Raw genomic sequence first — 23333 nt, 5'->3', positions numbered from 1 at the left:
TCATTTCACAAAAAATGCTAAGTATTTTTAGGTTAAACCCACACAGGAAGTCAACACAACAGGTAAGACAGGATAATAAAGAAGGAGCCTGCACAAATCCACAAGATGACACATATAGTTCAATCTAATTCATCTAAAATGGATTTGGTGCTCTCAAATTCAACGTTATCAAAACTCAGTGACTAAATACATGAGTAACTAAATAATCTACCTTAAAGGCAAGTCCCATAGTGAGACATTTCACTCATGCTACTCTGAGAGCTGATGTTATGCAAGAACCAAAGGTTACAAAGCAAGGACACTTTCTATACTTCTAACAAAACAAAAATCCTAAATGTTGCAAATGAGCATCTTAGTTTGCCACCAATCTACTTTAGGAAGTCTTTCACAGTCAACTGGACGGTCTATGGTCCCTGTGTGTATGTTTTATTCCTTTATTCCTTTTCCTTTGTGTCAACAAGTGTGTGCCTTAAGATGTTTTTCTGCACGGTATGCAGAGGGGGAATGTGCATTTTAGCAGTTCCTCTGGCTTTTTATAATGAGCCAGCTAATACTTGCTAACACAACTAAACCATGAAAAGTACTTTGTGTATACACTACTCAAAACACCAACTACTAAGTGCACTGGCCTGGCTTCTCTGTGTGTGTAAAAAAAAAAAAAAAAAAAAAAAAAAAATCTGTTTGTATTTGATTACAAATACTACTAAAAGTCAGAAATCATTTTTATTCATGCACTAAAACTTCACTAGATTCCCTGTCATATAAAAATCACCTACAAAGACTATTTTAAATAGGAAAATAAAAAAATATTTGCTGGAAGATCACATTTTAACCACTTATTATTATTTATGTTTTTTACTGTCTCCACTGTGCAGCTGTTTACTGTTTTTGGACTGTTTTGGTTTTATGTACTGTAATGTGATTCTAACCTTTGTTCTAAGCTGTACAACAGGGGCTTGTTGTGAACCAGTATTAACTTAGGTGGGACAATTAAATGTATTTAATGTTGCATTTTATTTTTCCTGCATCATAAAAGGAATCAGTCATCTGTTTTACAAGAGCATCCGCCATAAGTTTTTGTTACTCCATATTTCTGCCAATGCAAGACAAAAGACAACTTGCATTTCTTGCAAGTCAGCAGCTTCCAGAAAAGTCATTTTTCACATTCCCAGAGGACGACTTCATGTTCCAACAATTTAAAGACTTCAAGGACCTTTTAATACATTTTTAATAAATTTAAGATGTAACTGTTGTAACTTAAATACGTTTGGGTTTTTGACTGTTTACCCAGCTATAATAATTCTTAAAACGTTAATCGGAGCTCTTTTACCTGAAGATTAAAATTTGTTATCATTTGCTAGATTTTAGAAAATTATTTCAAAAGACTAACCTACATATTGTCAAGATCATAAGCTGAGAACGGACTGAAACAATCGATAGATTATGTAAACATACAGAATAATTAGACTTTTACTCACCTGTTGAGACTTCACACCACAGTATCTCACACACTATACAACAACATACAGGCTGGTACAAGGTGCATAGTTAGCATTACTGGTTGTTAGCAGGATTCTTCTTGAATGAAGTAATTGCACTTTTTGGCACTTCTAAGATGCCTTACAAGAGGCAAATGAAAGTGAGTTTTAATTTTTAATTCACGCTTTTTAAATTTAGGCATAATTTAAATTTTTTGTATTGAAAAATCCAATCCATAATACAAAATGTTCCTTTCTCTTGTAGTATGCTAATAAATATATAAAAAAGGACATTGGGGAAAAAACCAAAAACGTCATGTTCAGAGAAAGCTAAAATATTATTGGATATGTGGATAACTTCGACATTCCACCAAATTCTATGATACTGTTTTAAAGGATCCATCTGTGAATAACTTTGCATGTACAGCTTTCTTTTACACAAGCCAGCAACAACACAACATGTTAATTTACTAGCTATGGCTGCAATTGCCTTTTATGGAATTTTAAAAAATAAATAAATAAACCCAAATCTGCCAAGGGCTGTATATCCTTTTCCATTTGGCACTTAAAAACATGTGTTAGCCATCTTGTTAGATGACCTTAAACACTGACCACCAAAATTCTAATCAGTTCAGCCTTGTGTCCAAGTGAGTTTTGCGTCACATTTAAATATATTTCCTCAAAGCTTTCAAGAGATATAACATGAACATAATAGGATGTGCAGACATGCTATCAAACTGTAGCGGCATCCATATCTGCCCAGTGTTGGCGGATGTCTGCGTGTCAGCAAAAAGATTACAGTTAGTGATGTCACTGGCTGACGTTATCATGTCAATTTTCTAAATTTAAAAAAATAAATAAATAAAACAGTGCACTTATTTTTTTTTAACAATTTAAATGCCAAAGAAAATCTAAGAAATGCTAAATAAACAAAGAGAACAATTATTTGCACTGACACTGACTATTCACCATGTTGGTATTATAAAACATTGGTATTAACCCAGAATTTCACATCTATATAGCACACAGACTAAATAAATAAATACTAATAGAGCTTAACAATAAATGTGGAAAAAGGGGGAACATATTTCCCACTTATGATATACAATAGGAATAATATACGGTCAAATCAGCCCATGAAACAGAGCATCTGAAAATTACACTTTCTGTTTTAGTCAAAGCTATATTTACCTTAGACTTTTAGCTTCCCCACCCAATTACTGAGTCATTAATCAAACATATTGCTTCAAAGTGAAATAATGCTTTAATTTATTTAAGAATTATAGTCCTACATTTATTCATGTAAGAAATGCACAGATTTGTTCTCCTTGCTGACCGGACACAGAAAGAAAGCAAATATTTACAAACACGAAATATTACAACAATACAAGACAATGTATTTAACCACTGTATTTACCCCTGCTTAAACCTGCGTACATGATTTACATTAAATCTACCCTACAAACCAATGAATGAGAAAATGGCACAAGGAATATCTTCTTTTATCTGTAGGTTTTCTTTGTTTGATTTTTCTCTCCAGCTACTGTGCTGCACTGACAACTCTAGCTAATCTTCCCAATCGAGTGATGGAATGATACCAATGTAAGCAAAACAGGAAGCTCCAGTTTTACAGACTAATTTACCCTGAGCAGAAACTGTGAACTCATTTCACTTAGTTCAAACATAAACAACCATATTTGCAACTTCGTGCGCATGTGTGTCACATATAAATGGCTCTGTTGTGTTGGTTTGTAGTGCAATTTCTCCAGGATATAAAAATGTCACTGTAAAGCTGTAAAGCATTGTTGCTTTACAGCATATTTCCTGATATGCAAATATCGAGGGCAAAGCAACAGATTCAGGTGTGGCAGGTGTACTTGGTTAAAAATATGCATTACTGTGTTGCATTTATATAATAATAATGTGCATTTGTAGTGAGGATTTAAAGATGTAAAATTCAGATAACAAAAAAAAAAAGGGGGGGGGGGGGCTTTCACACAGAGGGCACAACAGCAAGAAGGAATAACCTGCCAATATCAAGCATCAGCCTTAATGCACACTATGCCTGTTACCTTGTTCTGGCATCAATGTACAACTAGCATTTAAATATGCAGCAAATGTAAAACCTTGTGTAAAGTAGCCCATGTCCTTTCTCACAAAACTGAAAAAAGTCCACACTAAAAACAGGACAACTATACACTCAGCCAGTTCAGCCAGTGTGGTAAAGACAACCTGATAAAATCTTATCATTTCAGAAACTGCACAGATTCTCCCACACAACCATCTCCACAACCCACAGAGAATGGTGTGAGAAACAGAAAATAATCCAGTGAGCAGCAGTTCTCTGGAAGAAAATGCCTTGTTGATGTCAGAGGCGAATGCACAGATTGCTTTGAGCAGATAGTAAGGCTTGGTCTGATGAGTCTTGAACTCTATTGCAACACTGAGAAATTCGGGTTAGAATTTGGCATAAACAACATGGATCTCAAGACAAAGGGTGTCCAGCTCAGTACCAATCAGTGTACCTAATGAAGTGGAAGTGAGTGAATGTATGTAGATGTGCTTGATCACAGCTTTGAGACAAGATTTCATTAATCAGAACTCAACACAAAAGTCCCACCAAAAAAGTCAAGAAATGAAATCCAAACAGGAAAACAAGCATAACTGCAATAAAAGATCAACCAAACAGCAGCCACTTAAAACATGTACTAGACTGTGTAATGTCACATTAAATTAATTTTCATCTTCTGTTGAAAAACTGTACTTAAAACATTTTTCCAAAGAGCTTAAAATCTTTCATATTTGGATCAGATATCGGTCTGACACGGACTCAAAGAAGTAGCTCGGGTATCTGTGGAAGCACTGAGCACTGGTAGCGATCTGTTCAGTTCCATATTGTTCTGAATTTATTTTGCACTCGTTGCTCAAAGGACAACTCAGCATACCACTGATTGTGTGAGAGGAGAGGTCTTTAAGGCAATCATAAATTCAGGCACAGTTAAGCCAATCACAATGAACTAAAATGAAATGGAAGCAAATAAATCAGGTAAACAACGTAAACAGGTGAACAAAAAGTTTATCTTATATATCTTGGCCCTGTTAAGTATTTATTTTTTTTAACCAAACAATGCCAATATAAAACAAATGTAGACTTTCAACCAGTTCCAGGTATTAGCATACAACCAAAACGCATCTGTATCAGAACCGCCAGCCGAGATAGTGTCCCTGCCTCGTAAGTTGGCAGCCAATCAGATGTGGCAAAGACACAAAAAGGAGCTTAACAGCAACCATGTCCACACCTAATGTTTCATTTGAAATTTGACTGCATTACATGATATTACTGCTCTGAAGTGTTGCCAGTACCAAGCACCTGTGTTTTCCTCTTTCCCTTGGACCACACCTTTGGCCTCATTTGGTCTAATGACACTCAGTTCTTTTGTAAATTGCAAATTTCACAACTGAGAAAAAAGAAAGAAAAAAAAAATCACAAGAACATGATAGGAAATATCCAAATATCAGTACTGGTGACTGGCAAAAACATGGCATTTACCAGGGTCACTGGCTGATATATCATATTACATAATATCATCAGTAGCAGAAAGCATCTGAAAATCCATTTTCCCACCTTTTTGTCACCAGGAAACTGAGAGACCTTGGACTAAAACTTTCATGACAACTGAGGGAGTGTTGTTGGGTGACTATGTGTGAGGATGAGAGAGAGTAAAAAGGGTTTTACTTAATCTCTTAGGTCAGCTGGAGAAATGTCAAAGACCATCGGTCTAAAACCGCACCAAATTGTGAGCAAATCCCATTTAAGTGGATAATATGAAAAATCCAACATGCTTGTGGTTCTATGAAACTCTCTGGGGATAGAAGTGTTACAGAACCCATTACCATCCCCTAAGAAGATATCACAAAAGAAAAGCCATGTACCAGTGTTGTTATGTCTGGCACTATGAACTCATATGCTATAAACTGGGTCACCAGCCTGTTCTAGCGCTGTATTTTATTTCTGAAAATAATACGTGAAACAGTTTCCTTTCAGTGAATCTTAGCCTGGAGAAGAGGGTTAATGAGTAAGCAGGCCAAAATTCTTATGCAGGAATGCAGGTTAACCATTCTAGCCATCAGGAGGCGTGAAGTTGGAGGCGAAGTGGGATACTACCCATCTTGCTCATTACCCATGAGAATGGGGAGAGTGGGTGCTGTGAAGCCCGATTGTTTTGTGGCCCTTGTTATTTTAACAGAGACCTACAGTGGAATGTTTTTTATCCTCACTCAGGCTACTGTGCAGGCCAGCTCCTCTCTCTCATTGGACTATGGTCCTGCTCATTATTGAGGGTGCTTAGAAGGCAGCGGGCCAAATCAGCGAGAGCAGACAGCCTTCACCACTTCAGCGCCCCATTCTCTGTTTTCCAAAGTGTAGAAATGTTTGTTCCCAGAAATTCCTCTGAATTCCCATACCATAGCTAGAAAAAAAGGGGGAAACTAAACAAAGATTAGTCTGCTGCTTTTCGTGTTTAAAAGCCTAGGCTACAGTCACAAGGATTTTAAAGAAAATAATCCTGGAAACGTGATAATGTTCTTTACTCTGCACTTTTCCTTTCCTCCCACCTTCCTCTGTCACGGCTACCAGTCCACAAAATGGATTTGAAAACAATCACCTGCAGCTAAATAACAGAAGCACACATAATTCCAGTTTCTCCTGCTGTCTTCCAAGTTCATCCCTCAGCAATAAACAAAAATCTAACCCTGCTCAAAATCATCTGAAAACAAGCCTAGCCACACTTTGGGGGCAATGTGGCATAAAAGCACCAGATTCCACTCTTGCGTCCAAAAGCACAAACTAATAAAGATATGAGAAGGAATGTGTTCATATCCTCCAAACATCAGACCTGTGGTCTCAGCTGGCAAGCACATCTGGAACAGAAGCTGGTAAGAGGTGGTAGGGAGGGGAGAGGGGTTACCCTGCGCCAGGACTGAGGTGAAAATCGTCCTGAAGGTTTTGCGTGCCAGGAAAATTCAGTACCAAACTCTGAGTGAACCTCTATTCCCCGAATCTTACTGTACAGTGCAGCCTGCAAGCACATGATTCAAATTTAAAAAACACACCCGTGTGTGTGTGTGTCTTGAATTTGAAGAAAGGCTTGATCAAGATATCTTTCGCGAACACGCCTTATGACACAAGCAATGAGAATTCATACATAGCTAACTAGGCTGCACACTACTGAGGTGATAAAATGCAACTTTAAGCCAGAATTATGGTTTGAAAACCTCAACCTTCACTACCTGTTAAAGTAGCTGATGTGGTGCTCCTTACTGCGAAAATTAATCTGCTGTTGTATTCACAGCTGTGTCCCGCTCATGCTTGCTTATGAAAGAAACTGAGCAGAGCAGGAGTGACTCAACTAAATAAAATGGGAAAACCCAGTGGTGAGTTTTCATTATTTTTGACTGACGTACAATCAGTAGACATGCTTTTCCACATTACTTATGAATGTCTAAACAGGGATGCTTATAATTACAGCAATGGGACCAGTACCTTCCAAGTACGTCCTGTTAATCATCTCTTAGCGTTGGTGTTTGTCTTGTTTTTTGGTTGTTTTTGTTTTGAACAAAGCTTGGGTAGGAACCAGAAAAGAGAGCTTAGACTATTTTGTTGAATATCAGCCCAGCTCTGGACCAACAGCCCTCACTTCTCATTTTGGTCTCTACCTCATCCGTTCCATTTCTGTTAATCACAGGGTTGCTGTGAGTACAGTGACATGCAGAGCTTGGTTTTGCAAAAAAACCTCACTCCAGCTCCCCCCCACCTCTTCCCAGCACACACACACACAAACCCAACCCACTGTCTATATTCCTATTTTTTCCTCTTTTTCTTGACGGTGCCCCATTACAGCCACTTTAAACCTGGTCAGGCACACAGCCTAACCTGATCGTTATATTGTCTGCAAATTGACCTCTGACCTTAGGTTAATTACCACAGAAAAGCGGTGAAGTTAAGGGGGAGGGGGGCCAAGCTGCCTTTCCCGATAACACTATACCGCTTCACCTTTTGTTAGGGTTTGGAAGGAGCGTATATGCTAAAATGTTATTCGGATTTCTCATAATTATCCAAAAATTTCCAGGTAGAATCACTTGAAATGAGTCAGTCTGCCAGTCTTGTGCTATTCTTGAGGTGGTGTTTCCACCCTCGCAAGATTACAATACGATGTGATTAGCTTAGAGATGCCCCATTTGTCATGGGTTCTGGACTAAGTTAACAAGACATGACGCATAACTTTTAAGGTCGAGACGTATTAGTTAAATATCAACAGTGCAGCCTGCTATTAGTTCTGACGATGTTAGTTTTGTTATTAGTTTAAAAAAAAGGTGGAAAAGACATAAAACCTCCGGTATTTGAGGCTCCTCACGAGTTACTCAATCCCTCGGTTATCCCGGTTTGGCTAAAGTTAGCTAGGACACTATAAAGTTTGTTTACATCACTTTCTGAGCGGTTCATAAAAAAGCTTACCGGCCGAGACGAGCTACAAAATCAGCTGTGAGGGAAATGTTGGTGCTCGGACGAGGTTATGAGTGGGCATACAAACGGCACCAGACGCCATCCCATCCACAAAGCAACATCTTGGATCGTAACTGTCGGCGAGGCAGGCGGAGAGGCAACAGGTTTACCTTTCCGCGGAGCAGTCACCTATAAAAATCCACTTCCACTGAAGCTGGCCACAACGAATGAAAAAAAAAAAAAAAGTAAAACTGTTCTTCTGAAACTCCTCAGAAGCTGCGCTTGTTGGCCACTAAACAGTACTGCTCTCACCACCAGAGAAGCCAAGTTACCATTACTGCTGAGGAGTGGAACAGCCCCTCCCTTTGCGCGTGGGCTGACTGGAAGTAACCAGACACCTTACTGTGGCTGTCTATTGGCTCTCCGCGAGGGGACTGTCATTTAGCCGTTCCTATAGTAACACAGTACCAAGTCATGGAAGCAGAGTATGTATCCAGATCGCCGACGTTTCTTTAAAAAATGCTCTTATAAAATTAAATATTGTCCACTGAGATACATTTAATAGTTGTATAAGAACGAAGTTTTTTTTTTATTACTTTAAGATAAATTTCTCTGAAATACACCACTTCCATAGGGTTATGTATGGTATGTGTGTGAATCTGTGTATTTTAATATAACTGAAAGGCTGTTTTTAAAGAGTTCTTAAACCATGGGAAATTATGACGGACCCGACCTGTTTCCTGTTTAAAATAATTCCAAAATTAACCATGATTTCTGTATATCCCATAACATCAAAATGAGTCAACTAAGCAGTCAGGAAGCAATTCACTGCTGAGTACTTCCTTCCTATAGGTGCTCTTGTCTTGATGAGCTATTTTTGTGGTTTACTTTGCGCCATCTTGTGACATTTATTCCTCATTACAACCCTTAGTAGCCAGATTGTGGCCAAGGGTTATCTCTGCCTGCCTGTGCCTGTTAGTGCTAAAAGACATGATTATTATCACCAGCCATTGCCTGCAGTGATAAGGCTTGATTACTTGACACTGATTTTCCACTTAGATTGAAACCAGTATTATCATTTCAGCAGATGATGCCATTGCATATAAACCATTTCATTTTTTGCGTGGGCATGTCTCTGTAGGTGCATATTTAGTCTATTTCTGAATGCAATAAGACAAATATTTTTGCCATGCCTTATATTTTTAGTCTTATCTGTAGGAATTGTTATACTTTTATACGTATAACAGTCTGTTGGTGGGGATCTTACAACATCAGCACTAGATCACCAAGCACAACAACTCAGTAACAGAGACAAATATGTTGTGAAAAAATAAATAAATAAAGGAGAACAAGAACAACGAAACCAGTACAAGAATCATTAATACATGATATGCCTATCCATTATGGCTAACTATTATGACGCCCTCAATAATCTGATAGGCCCATCAAAGAATATGTGACAGAAGATAAGATTGCCTCTTTATTTTCAATTCAAAGCATTTCTGAGGATGCTCAGAATCATACTCAATCATTTGTTAGCTAGTTAGTTATAGCTTTCCTTCTAAAACATGTAATATTTTCCACTTTTGTTACATTGTTATGATAAACCGTTACAGCTGTTGGAATGTCCTGTTGTGTACCTGTTGTCTCCTTTGACTGACTAGCCTTTAATCACTCTACATTACCTGGAGCAGAGAGGCCTCATCTGGGGACAGAGTCTTAGCAAGTCCTTGCTAAGCCTTAGTAAGGAGTTCTGAATTTTAGATTTCTTCTTCCTGCTATTTCTATCTGTACTGTCCTTAATACCTCCTTATTGGTACTGGCCTGAGCCCTCGAGGCAATTTGCAGTAAAACCCTGAAAGACTGGATATGCCTGTCATGACAATCTTGAATGTGGGGCACCTGGAACTGTTGGCTGTGTGTGTGTGTGTGTGTGTGTGTGTGTGTGTGTGTGTGTGTGTGTGTGTGTGTGTGTTAGGGTGGTGGTTTTCCAGTAAGTTTAGCCTTTGGTTCCAGCTGGAAAGCATTAAAAAATCTGACCCTCCTTTGCACTTACTTTGAAATTGGGTCCTCTATCTGTGTCAAGTTAAAATAAAACCTTGGCAATAAATTGTCTCAGACACTTCAGAAGTCAATGTATACAGACTGGTGTTTTGAAGCTCTGCATGTAAATCCCCCTATTGTCCCCAATATTGTGTCAAATCCCTTTTAACTTATGGAACCTGGCCTCGGTACTTGACAGTGATGAATTCTCACTCACTGAAATTCACTAAGAGGCATCAGAGCAGATTATGCTGATATTTTTCTAGTTTGTGATTACAGTAAGTTAATTCAGTGGTTTCACAAGCCTGGGAACAAAACAAAACAGCAACCACTGCCTCTGAGTTTCCGTGAAGCTGGTGCATTTATCAGCTTGGTTCAGGGGGGATTTGTGACAAATTATGACAGAAAGAGATTTTTTGTTTTTCTTTTTGGTTGCTTGGTTGGTTTTTACAAGAAAAGACATTCTATCAGCTACTATCAAAATGAGCAATGCAAGATAAGCGTTTAAGAAAGCAAACCAGTGTCAGAGGCAGACTATTTTTCCAAGGTTGGTCTGGCTGAGACTATTACATTGATGTGATTATCTCCTTATCTTCTTTTTTTTTTTACTTCTTGGCTGGTAAATCTCACTTAGGCTATATACTCAATGTTTTGGTCCCTCTCCCATTTGATTTACATATGCAGGTTTCCATGCAGAAGTCTCTGTGTGGAAACCTGCTGACAAAGCGCTCAAAACAGTTTAAATGGCTGCTTTGTTTAATCAGAATCAGAATCAGAATCAGAATCAGAAAGGGGTTTATTGCCAAATGTTGAGCAGGTTTACAACATTAGGAAATTGCTGCGGTGCTTCAGTGCAAACATAGTGTCATAAATAGCACTTAAATAGACATGAAAAAATAAAAGTAGGGATAAGAATTAAAAGTGCTACGTAGAAAGATATGTGCATGAGCTATACATGAGATATATACATGAGAATAAGAATTAAGAGTGCTACGTAGAAAGATATATACATGAGTGCAGGTGGTGATCAGTGCCAAACATGGAATGATGCAGTGACACAGCGTAGGGTCATGTGTTAGTGGCGGGGACAGTCATATGGTTATTGTTTATGTGTCCAACAGCAGAGGGGAAGAAACTGTTCTTATGGCAAGAGGTTCTGGTGCGAATGGACCGGAGCCTCCTGCCTGAGGGCAGCAGGTCAAACAGACTGTGTCCAGGGTGAGAAGGGTCAGCTGAGATCCGAGCTGCACGCCGCAATGTCCTGGAGGTGTACAGGTCCTGCAGAGATGGGAGTCTGCAGCCAATCACCTTCTCAGCAGAGCGCACAACACGCTGCAGTCTCTGTTTGTCCCTGATAGTGGCTCCAGCGTACCACACGGTGATGGAGGAGGTGAGGATGGACTCGATGATTGCAGTGTAGAACTGCATCATCGTCCGTGTTGGCAGGTTGAATTTCTTCAGCTGCCTCAGGAAGTACATCCTCTGCTGGGCTTTCTTGATGACGGAGGTGATGGTGGGCTCCCACTTCAGGTCCTGGGTGATGGTGGTACCCAGGAAGCGGAATGAGTCCACAGAGGTGATGGGGGTGTCAGTCAGGATGATGGGGGGGAGTGGGGCTGTGTGCTTCCTGAAGTCCACAATAATCTCCACTGTCTTCTGGGCATTCAGCACCAGGTTGTTGTGGCTGCACCAGGACACCAGATGTGTTTGGGTGTGTAAAACTATCCCTTTAAAAAAATAACACTGTACTGGTAGTATCTGTAGTACCTTGCATATACTCTTAGAACTGGCTGTAGTTTGTTTGAAGTGGTCAGATGAGTGGAGTAGTTGGGGCTGGCAGCAGCCACCGATTGCCAAGAAAGGGTGCTACGATGTTTATTTCAAATACTGATGGAGAAGTATAGAGAAGGACACCACCATATTTTTGTGGATCTAGAGAAAGGATAGGATAGGTGCCAAGAGAAGAACTGTTGTACAGTATGAGGAAGTCAGAAGTGTGAAGAAGTTTGTGAGGGTGATGCAGGACATGTATAAGGACCGTAGGATAGTGGTGAGGGCAAGGAGTGACAATGGATTCAAGGTGGGGGTGATATTATATCAGGGATTGGCGCTGAGCGCTTTCTTGTTTGCAGTGCTGATGGACAAACTAACAGATGAGGTCAGGCAGGAGTCTCCATGGACTATGACCTGTAGTGAGAGTAGGGAGCAGGTGGATGAGAGCCTGGAGAGGTGGAGGTATGCACTGGGGAGAAGAGGAATAGTGTAACAGTGAAGACGGAAGACAAAGTAGTAGGTGATGAACACAGTGCACAAGAGAGGTGACAAAGAGAGTGCGGACAGGGTGGAGGAGGTGAAGGTGAAGTGTCAAGGATGATAGAAGGGTAGCAGCAAGAGTGAAAGGGATAATTTACAAGACGGCAGGGAGACCTGTTATGAAGTATGGTTTGAAGAGGTTGGCACTAGCAAAAAGCTGGAGGCAGCAGATTTGAAGATGCTAAGGTTTTTATAAGGAGTGAAAACAGACAAGATTGGAAAAATTAAAAATGAGTATCTCAGAGAGACACCTCACATTAAGCAATCTGGAGACAAAGTTAGCAAGACAAGGCTGAGATGGTTTGGATATGTGCAGAAGAGGAGCGATAGGTTTACAGAAGATGCTGAATATGGAGCTGCCAGGCAAAATGAGAAGACAAAGGCCTCAGAGGAGAATCATGCGAAGGGAAAGATGCAAAGGGCTGATGTGGCCAAGGAGGATGCTGATGTGAGATGGATGCAGACGACCAAACATAATGAAAGGGAACAGCTGAAGGAAGAAGTAGAAGAGTGTAATAATGTGTACGTGATTTTAATTATGTCTCTTCTGCTGGGTTATCTATGAGACCAACACAATATCGGCAAAATAATTTTTTATCTTCAAAGTAAGACGTAAATAAAGTCGAGAACAAAAAACAAATAAAAAACCCAAAACAACAACAACAATAAATGCAAAAACATTATTTGCATAGACACGCCCCTGGAAACCTGAGAAATAACAGAGCCTCATATCCTCAATGTTCTGCGTGACCGCACCAGCGGGACGGTACAGGATGGGATGAGAAGATGCTCTAACACGCCCCTCCCATCCGGGGGGACAGCTTCCATGTGATCTCTCCCTCTCCCCTCTCTGTCCTGGCTTTGACGTCAGACGTGCTCCTGTTCGATTGCCATGGCAACATCGCCCCCCATCGCCCCTCCTCTTCCCTCCCTCTCCTCTCTCTCTCTCTGCTCTGGTGAGGTCCACAATGGTACAGCCAGCATCTTGCAGCACAATGGTTGCAAGGTGGTGAGCTGAGGGAGAGTGATTCAGCATCAGCAAACCTCGGTTCGGTCCACCTCTGCTTCTTTTTCCCCTTTCTCTCTCGTCTTCTTTTTCGGACCCCTTTTTCCCTCTCACTCCTTCGTCACATCAATGATTTTTTTCATGAAGCCTTCAGCAATGGTCTCCGCAGTGTTTCCCGTCGGGATGTTTTGAAAAGGACAGGCACTGGACTGGGATCGTCATCAACTGGCACGGAATGGTAAGGCCGGACGGATTTGTTTTATTTCAGTGTGGACGCGATGCTTGGATCTCGTGCCTGGCCGGAGGGTGGAGTGATGAATATTGATCGAAAGGGAAGGTTAATGAAGTACACTAGTGATGCCTCAGTGAGGGGGGGAAAGGGACAGCGATTGATAAATAAATAAATAAATAATCAACCCCATCTTGAGTCATTCACAGCCGCGTGTGTTGTTCTATAACTCACTAGCAGCGCTGTGAGGGATTTCATAACGACGCGAGCCCTGGCCTGACAAAATATCTCGCATCTTGCATTGCCTTGAACGCACATCATCGGTAATAACATCATCCAAATCGGGTGAGAGAGAGAGAGAAGGGGTGCGTGTGTGTGTGTGTGTGTGTGTGTGTGTGGGGGGGGGGGGGGGGGGGTCTGATTAGTCGGTGTTAGAGCGCTTTATGTATGTTTGATTGGCGGCTGAAACTGGATGTTGGCTGAGTGATGCTCTTCATATCTCTTCATAGCCTTACACAGGATACATATTGGAGGCCTACATGCAGGGCTTGTCCCTCCTCCTCCCCCTCACAAGTCAACTGCGCACCTTGTGCATTATGCAGACCATCAGTACTTCACAGAGATGATGGGTGGGGGGGCTTGCCTCATATCTTTCATAAATGCTGCAAAACTGTGTCCTCGTGCAAACAGCCTGTGCTATAGTGGTGATTTATTGGCCCATATGGGTGTTTCTAAGAGTCACGGTTTTGCTGCTGTGATTGTTTATAGTGTATATGAAGAGAAACAGTTGAAGTAATTTCTGGGCTGTTTGTCATGAAAGATGAACTTCAAATAATCCTAATCCTGCAGACAGAGAGAGAGAGAGAGAGAGGTGCTGTTCAGCCCTAATGTGGGCTGCATGCTGTGTAGTGGATTAAATGAGATGAAGCTGCAGAGGAAGGTAATTTCTCTAAATCAGCTTTGTCCTGAGTGCTCGATCATTGGGAAGGCATGGTAAACCCACCTGACCCACTGCACTTATTGCTCAGGTATGCAGGCGTGAGCAGGGCTCTCTGTTCTATTACTATTTCTTGTTTTTGTGCAGGCCCATAGTCATGGACTAATTCCTGGCTTTATGCTGTGCAGTGGAGTCAATAGATGTTTGAAGGGATCACAACAAACTCTTCATGTTCACGACAGGAGGAAAATAGAGTTTTCTTTTTTCTTTTTTTTGTGCCGTGACCTTGGGTGCTGAATTATTCAGGAGCAGGCTTCCATGTTTGTGAAAGTGCTGCAGGGAACAGGCTTAACAGTTAAACAAAGCTTTTTTTATGGGTGTCTCTGCAGCAGCTGAAGAGTTGCTTTTTTATCTCTTTTTTATTGGATAAATAGGCTAAAGGTTCTACCCTTTCTCCTCCTTGTCATCTTTAGCTGCCAAAAAGGAACTTTTTTCCCCCAAAACACCTCAGGTGAATTTCAAAAGTAGCTCTAGCATTATATACATTTATATTTTAAAAAAACAACAACAGTCTGTTTGATTTGATGTGATATTGACTGGCAGTGAAGCAGCTTGTTTATATAACGGAGCATCATCAATAGAAATGGTCACCAGTAGACTAATATTATGCTGCACCACTGCACTCATTTTTTTCCACCATTCTGTTTTTGTTTTGCTGAGTCTGGAGCATCAGTGCAATAATCCTTTGTTATGTAATAAAATAAGGCAATGCATTAAGTTGAGATAATGGAGGGATTTCAGGCTTTATTAATCAGCAAAGTAGGGAATGTTATCTTCTAGCTATTATTTGATTGGTCACTCCAGTCAGTTTCACACAGTCTGTGGTAATGTCTTCAAATGTCCCGTTTTACCCAAATAGCGCTCCTAGTCTTAAATATATTCAGCTAGCAATGCTATATAACAGCAAAGTCATTACAAATGAAACCACAGGGAGGAGAGGAATGAATAAACAACAAAAAATAATCATTGAAATTACTGTCCAGTTCAAGGTAGCTAGTCTGAAGCTGAAAAAAACCCCCATCTTCCTCCTGATAATCAGTTACTTAAATATCCACATCAGTCATCTGAGGGCCTGTCTGTCATTGCTCTCTTTTATGGAAGGTCAAACTTATCATTAGATGAGGATGGGTTACTAAGGAACGCTGATTTAGTCTGCCATCACCCATTGACCCCAGCTGAGCATTGTTCCTAGCTGTGGATTGGTGCTAATAATCCATATTACAATGCCAGCTCAGTTATTAACTTGGATGAATTCAATTCAACAGTTGTCTCACGATGGATAATTAAACAAGAAAGGAAAAAAATATGGAAAACGCTGGCTGTGAAAAAATGTAAGCAAGTAAGGGAGAGAAGATTTATTTAGCCAGCCTGAAGTAGATTAAGAAGTGCTTGGTAAGTGGTCACACTTAAAATCACATAACTATTAGTAATGTACTAGATATAACTGCTTAGAAAGCTGACAAATGTGCTCCATGGACATCTTTCATAGCATGCTCTTATTTATTTTAGTTTTAAAAAATGAAATTCTCGCTGTGCGCCAGTTTATTCCCCCCCTGAGTTGCAGTATTGCTTACAACTACAGACAAACAGTGACAATATGCCTGCAGCATGGGAAATGCAGTTATGTAATTGGATTTGATCTGACAAATATGCAGCTTTTATTTGCCTTTACAGATAGCTGCGTGCAAGACTTTGAGCTGTTTTAGATTTGATCTCAATCTTCTCACACTGCATATGAAGATAATTAGGAGACAACAAAGGTCACCGTGGAAACCTTTGTTGGACCTGAGGGTGGAGGTTTTACATAAATTCATCAACACAGGGAGGTCGATTTTTGTTGTTTTGCTCAAACTGAGGCGTTTACAAGTATAAAAGTTCAGAAAGTATGCCACAGTTGAAACAGAGCAATAGAAATGTTCACAGTTCACATGACAGTGCTGAAAACGTCTCTGTCATTATGGCAAAATAAAAGTTAAAAGTGTTCAGGATGCCATTTTTGCAGGATGCGCGGTGTGGTCCAGCTGTGGCTCTTCTTCTCCTTCTACTGAATGTGTGTCAGGTCTTGCAAGAAAAGCTGTAAATCAGATGACCGCACTCAGCACTTGCCAAAGGTGTACATGTCGTTACTATGCAGCCTATCAGAAAACTGCAGCGTCAGCGTGGTTTTTCGGCCAGCGTGCCTGCTGTTTACCTAAAGCAAATCAGAGGATGCGAGCAAGACTACGTACGAGAGCAGAGACAGAGGAGGTGAGCAGATTTTCAGCTGTGAAGAAACAAATCGATGGGTGTCAGCGAGCGTTCGGATTCTGACACCCCTTAGATGGGTCAGTCCAAGTCTTGTTCTCCTGCCTGGGCCCTGCAGTTACTTCTCTGTTTTCCCCGAGCCCAAAAGGGGGAGGCTGTGCTGCGTTTAGCTCAGGCTGCACAAGGAAAAGACGAGGCATTCGCTGCATACTGCAGGAGAGGCTGAGGCTGCTGAACCAAGCACTCACAATGGAGCTCCGAGGGAGGGGGAGGGGAGACAATTACAGGCAGGCTGGGAGCCTGGGAGTGGGAATGGTGGGAGCGAGGGAGGGACAAAAGACAGGAAGGGTAGGGAAAAATGCAGGCTCTCATCAGTGCGGACGATGGAGGGAGGAATAAAGAAACAAGGGGGATATGGGCAATGTTGTGGTGCGAACTGGGTGACATCAACAAAAGGAGCGGAGTGGGAAGAAAGAAAAGATGGATATGAGAGCAAACATTGGTATCTGTGGACATTTTGACTGGCACATGACTGGCTTTATTGTGCTTTATCATTACTTTTTAGTAGTCAATCAGCCTGACAGCACAGACAGTGCCTGTGCTGAACAAAGAATGCGGTGGGGAGAACCATAGAAGCACAATAATGCCATCCTGTAGCAATGTGCCTGAGTTCAACCCAAAAACAGGCATAAAATGCCTGCTGAAAGCAGGTGAGACATAGCTACCACACAAAGACGAGCATCATTATTACCTGTTTCCAACACCTGCACCTTTAACACTGTTCCCTCCGGTGCTTATTATTACACTGTACCATTGGCTAAAATACTTTTTTTCTCTGTCTCTGAGGCCGCTATGTCTATCATTTGTGTCTATGAATATTTTCAAAAGTAGAAATGGCAGACATAGTCAAACACACCTTTCGATCCTGAGAGACTCTTGGTAGATATTGGCATGGCGCCCCTTGGCTGCAATTCTGCAGCTAGTAATGAAATGGACCTCCGTGACACACAAAAAATATCTCATAACAGATCCTTTAATAATAGTCTGTGGGCTTTTAAACTTACCACACTTGAAAGGTCAGAGTCAGAAGAACTTGACGGTACCCCAAAGCCTCTTAGCTTTACTGCAAAGGTTTTGTACTGGTTATTAGTTTGGATAACTAATTTTAGTATTGGTGTTGACCACTTTATTAATACACACAGCCCACAAAAAAAAAACACCAGCAAAATCAGTTTTTGAAGATTACTTTTGTGTTACCTCAAACTAAGGTTTGCCTTTCCTTTGACCTGGGAGACAACTAACACTGTATCAGGACCGTGTATTACAGTAGACCACCTCCAGTTCAGACCATATTAAAAGGAGTAACTATTTCACTGTATCCATACACTGTATCTGTGATTAGGTGAGTGCAGCCTTGCTAGCACTTCTTAAAAATGAATGGGTGCAAAACTGTCTACTTGTTCAGCTGGCTGGGCTTTGCACTGAACTCCTTTGTTGAGTTTGTAACTAAACACTAGCATGTTAAACTTAAAAGAGAGGAAAGACACGGTAGGAGGAGTCAAAGATGGAATAATAACCATATTCGGTCACAGCTTCACCTGTCTTAGCCATGCAGAGCAGGTGCATCTGTTGCCCCAGCTAGCAGCCTCACAACATGAGCACTGAGCACCAGATACACTGTAGAGCATCCAAGCTCTCCTTTCTGTAGCATCTGCAGATACTTTTTTTAAAATGGCCTGGATCAATACACTAAGTGTTCATACAGGGTAGAAGGGATTTACCACGAAAGTTACTGCAGGCCGCGCTCAAAACTAACTTACAGAGCGTGGTGGTCAGTTTTCTCTTTTAATCAGTTGCTCTAGTGTTTCTGCTGATCATGCACAATTTTGATAACCTGGCGTGGTAAAATATGATCTGCATTTTACTGTAGAGCTACTGTAGTTTGCCTCACCTATAGTGATAATGTGACTGGTTTGGTTTATCAAGAAAAAGCCTTCACCATTTACATTTAAATCTTTGTATATATTATAGCTGAAAATCACTGTCATACATTTAGTGTTTTATGTGTTACACACACAGATAAATACACCAATACTCTCTTTGGAATAGTTCTATGTAAAAGACTATTTGAATGAACACTATATAATATAAACCTTTCTGCCAGGTATGTGCAAAAAAGAAGCATCAGAAAATCTTAAACCTCCTACAGTTGATTGGACAAGAATTAGGAACTAATGCTGTATTTTAGGATCATGCCTCCTAACTAAAGTGATCACTAGTTGCCTGAGGTACAGTTGTACCCACAGGGGTGGATGTAACACAATGCCCAGGATCCAAATAACAAGGATCAGCTACAAATGCAGGCAAATGCATGTAAACAGCCACTCCAATTAATCCTGAGATGTACCATACATCATCTACATTAGCCCATTTTAGATAATTAAAACCTTTCTGGATTTCCATGCTGTCTTTTTCATTGTGCCGTTCTTGAGTTTCTCTAGTTGTCTCTTAATGGCAGTTGGTCACCTTTTTTGTAATCATACAATAGATTCATTTCTGTAAATGCAATGCTGCATCTGAGACAGTTTATTTACGGCCTATGTGAAATAGCCTGAATTTGTTTGCACTGCGTGATTTCTCCTCTTTTTATATGTCTCCTATTTTTTTGTGGATGACTGTTAGCAATTTAAAAAAAAGATGACTGAAGGTGACGCTTACATAAAAACCAGAGCCAATACTTGTAAAACTCTTTATTTTACTTTTTAAAATGTATTTAGAAACATTTTTAATCTGTTTTCTTTCTTTCTTTCTTTTATTTGTTAATGATTCCATTTCTACAGCCTGCTTCCCCATCTAATAATTTGGGACTTTGGACATGCATAAAATATAAAGTTATTGTTTCAGTTATCTATGTCTCTTGTTTAGTTTAAGAAAAAAGAAAGAATCAGAGCTAAATCAATGTGTTGCTGCTTTTGTGTTAAAAAAAAATCTGCATTAGTAATGATCCTTTTTTGGGAACAGTAAAGTGACTTTGTTTGTCTGTGCGCTTTGTCGTTCACTAGTTTGCTGTAAAATTGCACATCACCCACACGTCCATAACAGTTATTCAAATATGTTAAAGCAATTACATGGTCTGGAACTGGGACTGATGGAAGTTCGCTCACTTGGCTTAACTGGTCCTGCATTTAATAACTTTGACACAGGCTCACAGTTGTCATTTTCAAACTAGGAAAACAAAACAAAACAAAAATGTCAGGCATGTGTCAGTGCTACTAAAGTCCTACCGACTGCTGCGGTTTATAGTTTACAATGCAAAGACTCCTCAACATCCTATAAGGCTGTTGCTTTCTTAAGTGTGATGCAATGTAGAGTAATACTTCGGAGACAGTTCTCACCTTCATAGAGTCAATCCAGTTTTAAAAAGCACAGAGCTGGAAAGTGAACTTCCTGAAAATGAAAACTTTGTTCTCTGAGCTCCTGAAGCAAGATATTAGCACCATGCAAGGCGATTGTGGCTCAAGAGTTGGGAGTTCACCTTGTAATTGGAAGGTTGCCGGTTCGAGCACCGGCTCAGACAGTCTCGGTCGTTGTGTCCTTGGGCAAGACACTTCACCCGTTGCCTACTGGTGGTGGTCATAGGGCCCGGTGGCGCCAGTGTCCGGCAGCCTCGCCTCTGTCAGTGCACCCCAGGGTGGCTGTGGCTACAATGTAGCTTGCCATCACCAGTGTGTGAATGTGTGTGTGGATGACAGGTTGTGTAAAGCACTTTGGGGTCCTTAGGGACTAGAAAAGCGCTATACAAATACAGGCCATTTATCAAGGCATTTATGCTGCCATTAGCAAAGTTAGCTTTCTTATAAAGGCAATGAATCTGACATGAGACATTGTACTGTTGGAAACGGTATCTGCACTGCTCACTCTAAGCTGTTTTCTACACAGTTTTGTCTGATGCTGCGCTTTCCACACTCCTGATAGAAACCCCTGCAACCATATTAAACATGCCCTATACATCACAGTCTTCTGCAGAGCAAGGCTGAAGGTGAAAGGCATTTTAAAGCAGAGTAAGTCATGCTTGTAACTGCTGTAGTGTTATAAAATCCTCACTGGAATTTAAGGTCCATTCAAAATAATGTAGGCAGGTCTGAAAACTCTTCACAATCTTTGAATGAGCTGAAAATCATCCTTATCCTTACTTTTTGCTTATTCAACCTCTCAATCAGCTGATGCCGGCTTGTACTGAGGAGATGTATTGCAGTCAGGATGATAAATGGGCAGTTTAAGGAGTGGTGCTGAGCATAATTGTAGGTGCAAGCAGCATTTCGGCCATAAGGACAATCAACAGAATGTAGTCACAGGGTTAAACAAACAAAGCACAAAATCTGGTGGGTTTTTTGTGTTTGTTTTGTGTGTGTGTGTTTTTAGCTGTGGGCTAACGTGGGAGGGAAGAAACTGGTCTGTCGTTTTCATTGCTTTTTCGTGAATAACTTTTCCTGATAATTACCCAATCTTTCTTGTTTTTAACGACGCGCCAGACAGCCATCATTTTAAAACTGTAATCTCCAAAAAATGTTGGCTCCCAGGTAAATTGTTTATGGTCTGTACTCAGTCTCTCCTTCATCTTTCATTCGTTCTGATGAAAGTGTATTCACCATCTGCTGTTAAAAGTCTTATGGAAACGTGTTGCATTAGAAATGAAAGTGAACTGTTTATTTATATTTTTTTTAAAGCAAAGAAAGCATAATTAAAACATGTTTTACTAGTTTTTTTCTAAGGCTGCAATATTTTTAAATGAACATCTGCATGTAAATATGCTGCCAGGTTTGACAGGACTGTAGTGTGCAGGATCCCGCCACCATCTAGGTGTTGTTTACCAGCGTATACTGCTGGAAGACAAACAGTTTGGCCTGTGAGGGGCAGATGGCGCGATATGGCAGCCTCGCTTCTGTCAGTCTGCCCCAGGGCAGCTGTGGCTACAATTGTAGCTTGCCTCCACCAGTGTGTGAATGTGAGAGTGAATGAATAGTGGAATTGTAAAGCGCTTTGAGGTTCTCGAAAAGCGCTATATAAATGCAATCCATTATTATTATTATTATTATTAATAGCTTATGTACTCAGACAGGTAAAGATTAGAGCAGCACAGATACAGCTAGCCCCACGCCAGGGCTGATTCAGTGTTGACCTGTTAGAGTAACAGCAAATATTATGCTACTTAATGTGGTGACCGGGATGCTAGTCAAACACGCACATGTGGAATGACATTACTATAGTGGTTTGACGTGTTGGAGACTGTGGGCTCAAAAATCGCACATCTTTCTCGTCTCATTGCCCTTCCCTTTTCTTTGTTTCAAAACAGATTTGAAAAAATCAGTTTATGAATGATTATTAATTAATTTCTCCTAATTTAATAGCACAAATTCCTAACACACCCAACAGTGAAATTCACCCATTTACTTGAACACTTTTTCAAGTGAAATAAGCTGAACCAGAAATCTCCCACCTTCGAGTCCCTTATCTCTTTTCTAAAAGCTGCTTTGCTCCCTTTGGATTCAGCACACATATTAAAGTGGGAACTGTGACAGTATTAGAGGACAGCTAGAGTTAAAAGAGACATTTATGTCCATTTGCTCCTCGGAGAAAATTGCAGAGTCGGATCCTTTCAATGCTTTGCGAGAGACGAGGACGTCCTCCAAACTGTTTGGTGACATTTGTGTAGTTTTACAACCACATGTGAACTCCCGAACTACCGAAAAAGGTCTTTTTACCCCCCCTCCTTCTCTATTTTTAGTAGCATCATTAACATCATGTATGAACTTATTCGAAAGACGTGGTCTTTAGCCCTCTGGGACTTTCATTACCTGAAAACTCCTCAAAGATAGAGTGATTGTGGGCGAGCTCTCCCTCCAGCTTATTGTGGGAGCTACTGTCATTCAGAGCTTTCTTTCCTCTTTGCTTCACTCTGGCAATGAAAAAAAAAAAAAGCTAAAGAAAATTGGCAAATCTCCAGTTAAACCAAATTTACCCATTAGCTGCTGTTTCACAGTGAAAGCCTCGAAGCTTTACCAAAATTCACTGCACTGCTTTTATGCAAATGCAGTCTTTGATGGTACTGGCTTTTGAAAAAGCTTTTTCACCTGTGATGGTAGTGTTAAATATATTCCGCTTGTGTAATCCTCTTAGTTTCCAAACTGATATGTTCCTGTAGGTTGAAAAGGTTAACAAGTTTAGTGTTCTAGTGTTAAAATAGGAGGTTGGATAAATGCATACAGTGTCAACAGGAAAAAGATTGAAAAATCAGCAAAACATGTAGTTGCACAACATATATGTCACGGATTGATTTCTGTGAAGAGAAGATATGTAAACAAGAGTGGGCCAAAATTCTTCCACAATGATATAAAAGACTGAAAAAGTCACACAGAAAAAAGTTGAAGTGGTTTTAGAAGCTAATGAATGGGGGTACTAGTTTTTAAGGGTGCTGATCAGTAATTATTTTTTAAACTTTGGGCAGCTATTTCTTTGTCTCT

The 23333-nt window shown here is 40.5% G+C and overlaps 1 protein-coding gene across 1 annotated transcript in view; it reads right to left on the bottom strand.

Annotated features, from left to right (window-relative positions):
• ptpn13 (protein tyrosine phosphatase non-receptor type 13) overlaps positions 1 to 8055 on the bottom strand; it is a 48332-nt gene extending 40277 nt beyond the window's left edge. Inside the window, exon 1 of the mRNA XM_085359866.1 lies at positions 7993 to 8055. The gene's annotated coding sequence lies outside the window, so the exon portion shown is untranslated. The remainder of the gene's footprint in view (positions 1 to 7992) is intronic.
• Between the last annotated feature and the right edge of the window lie 15278 nt (positions 8056 to 23333).

The sequence above is a fragment of the Diplotaxodon limnothrissa genome, linkage group LG7 (assembly GCF_057381915.1).
Source record: "Diplotaxodon limnothrissa isolate DT_005_m linkage group LG7, D_limnothrissa_male_GT1.1, whole genome shotgun sequence".
NCBI classification, from domain to species: domain Eukaryota; kingdom Metazoa; phylum Chordata; class Actinopteri; order Cichliformes; family Cichlidae; genus Diplotaxodon; species Diplotaxodon limnothrissa.
Note: the sequence above shows the minus strand (reverse complement) of the source record. Positions and strands in the feature narration are given on the sequence as shown.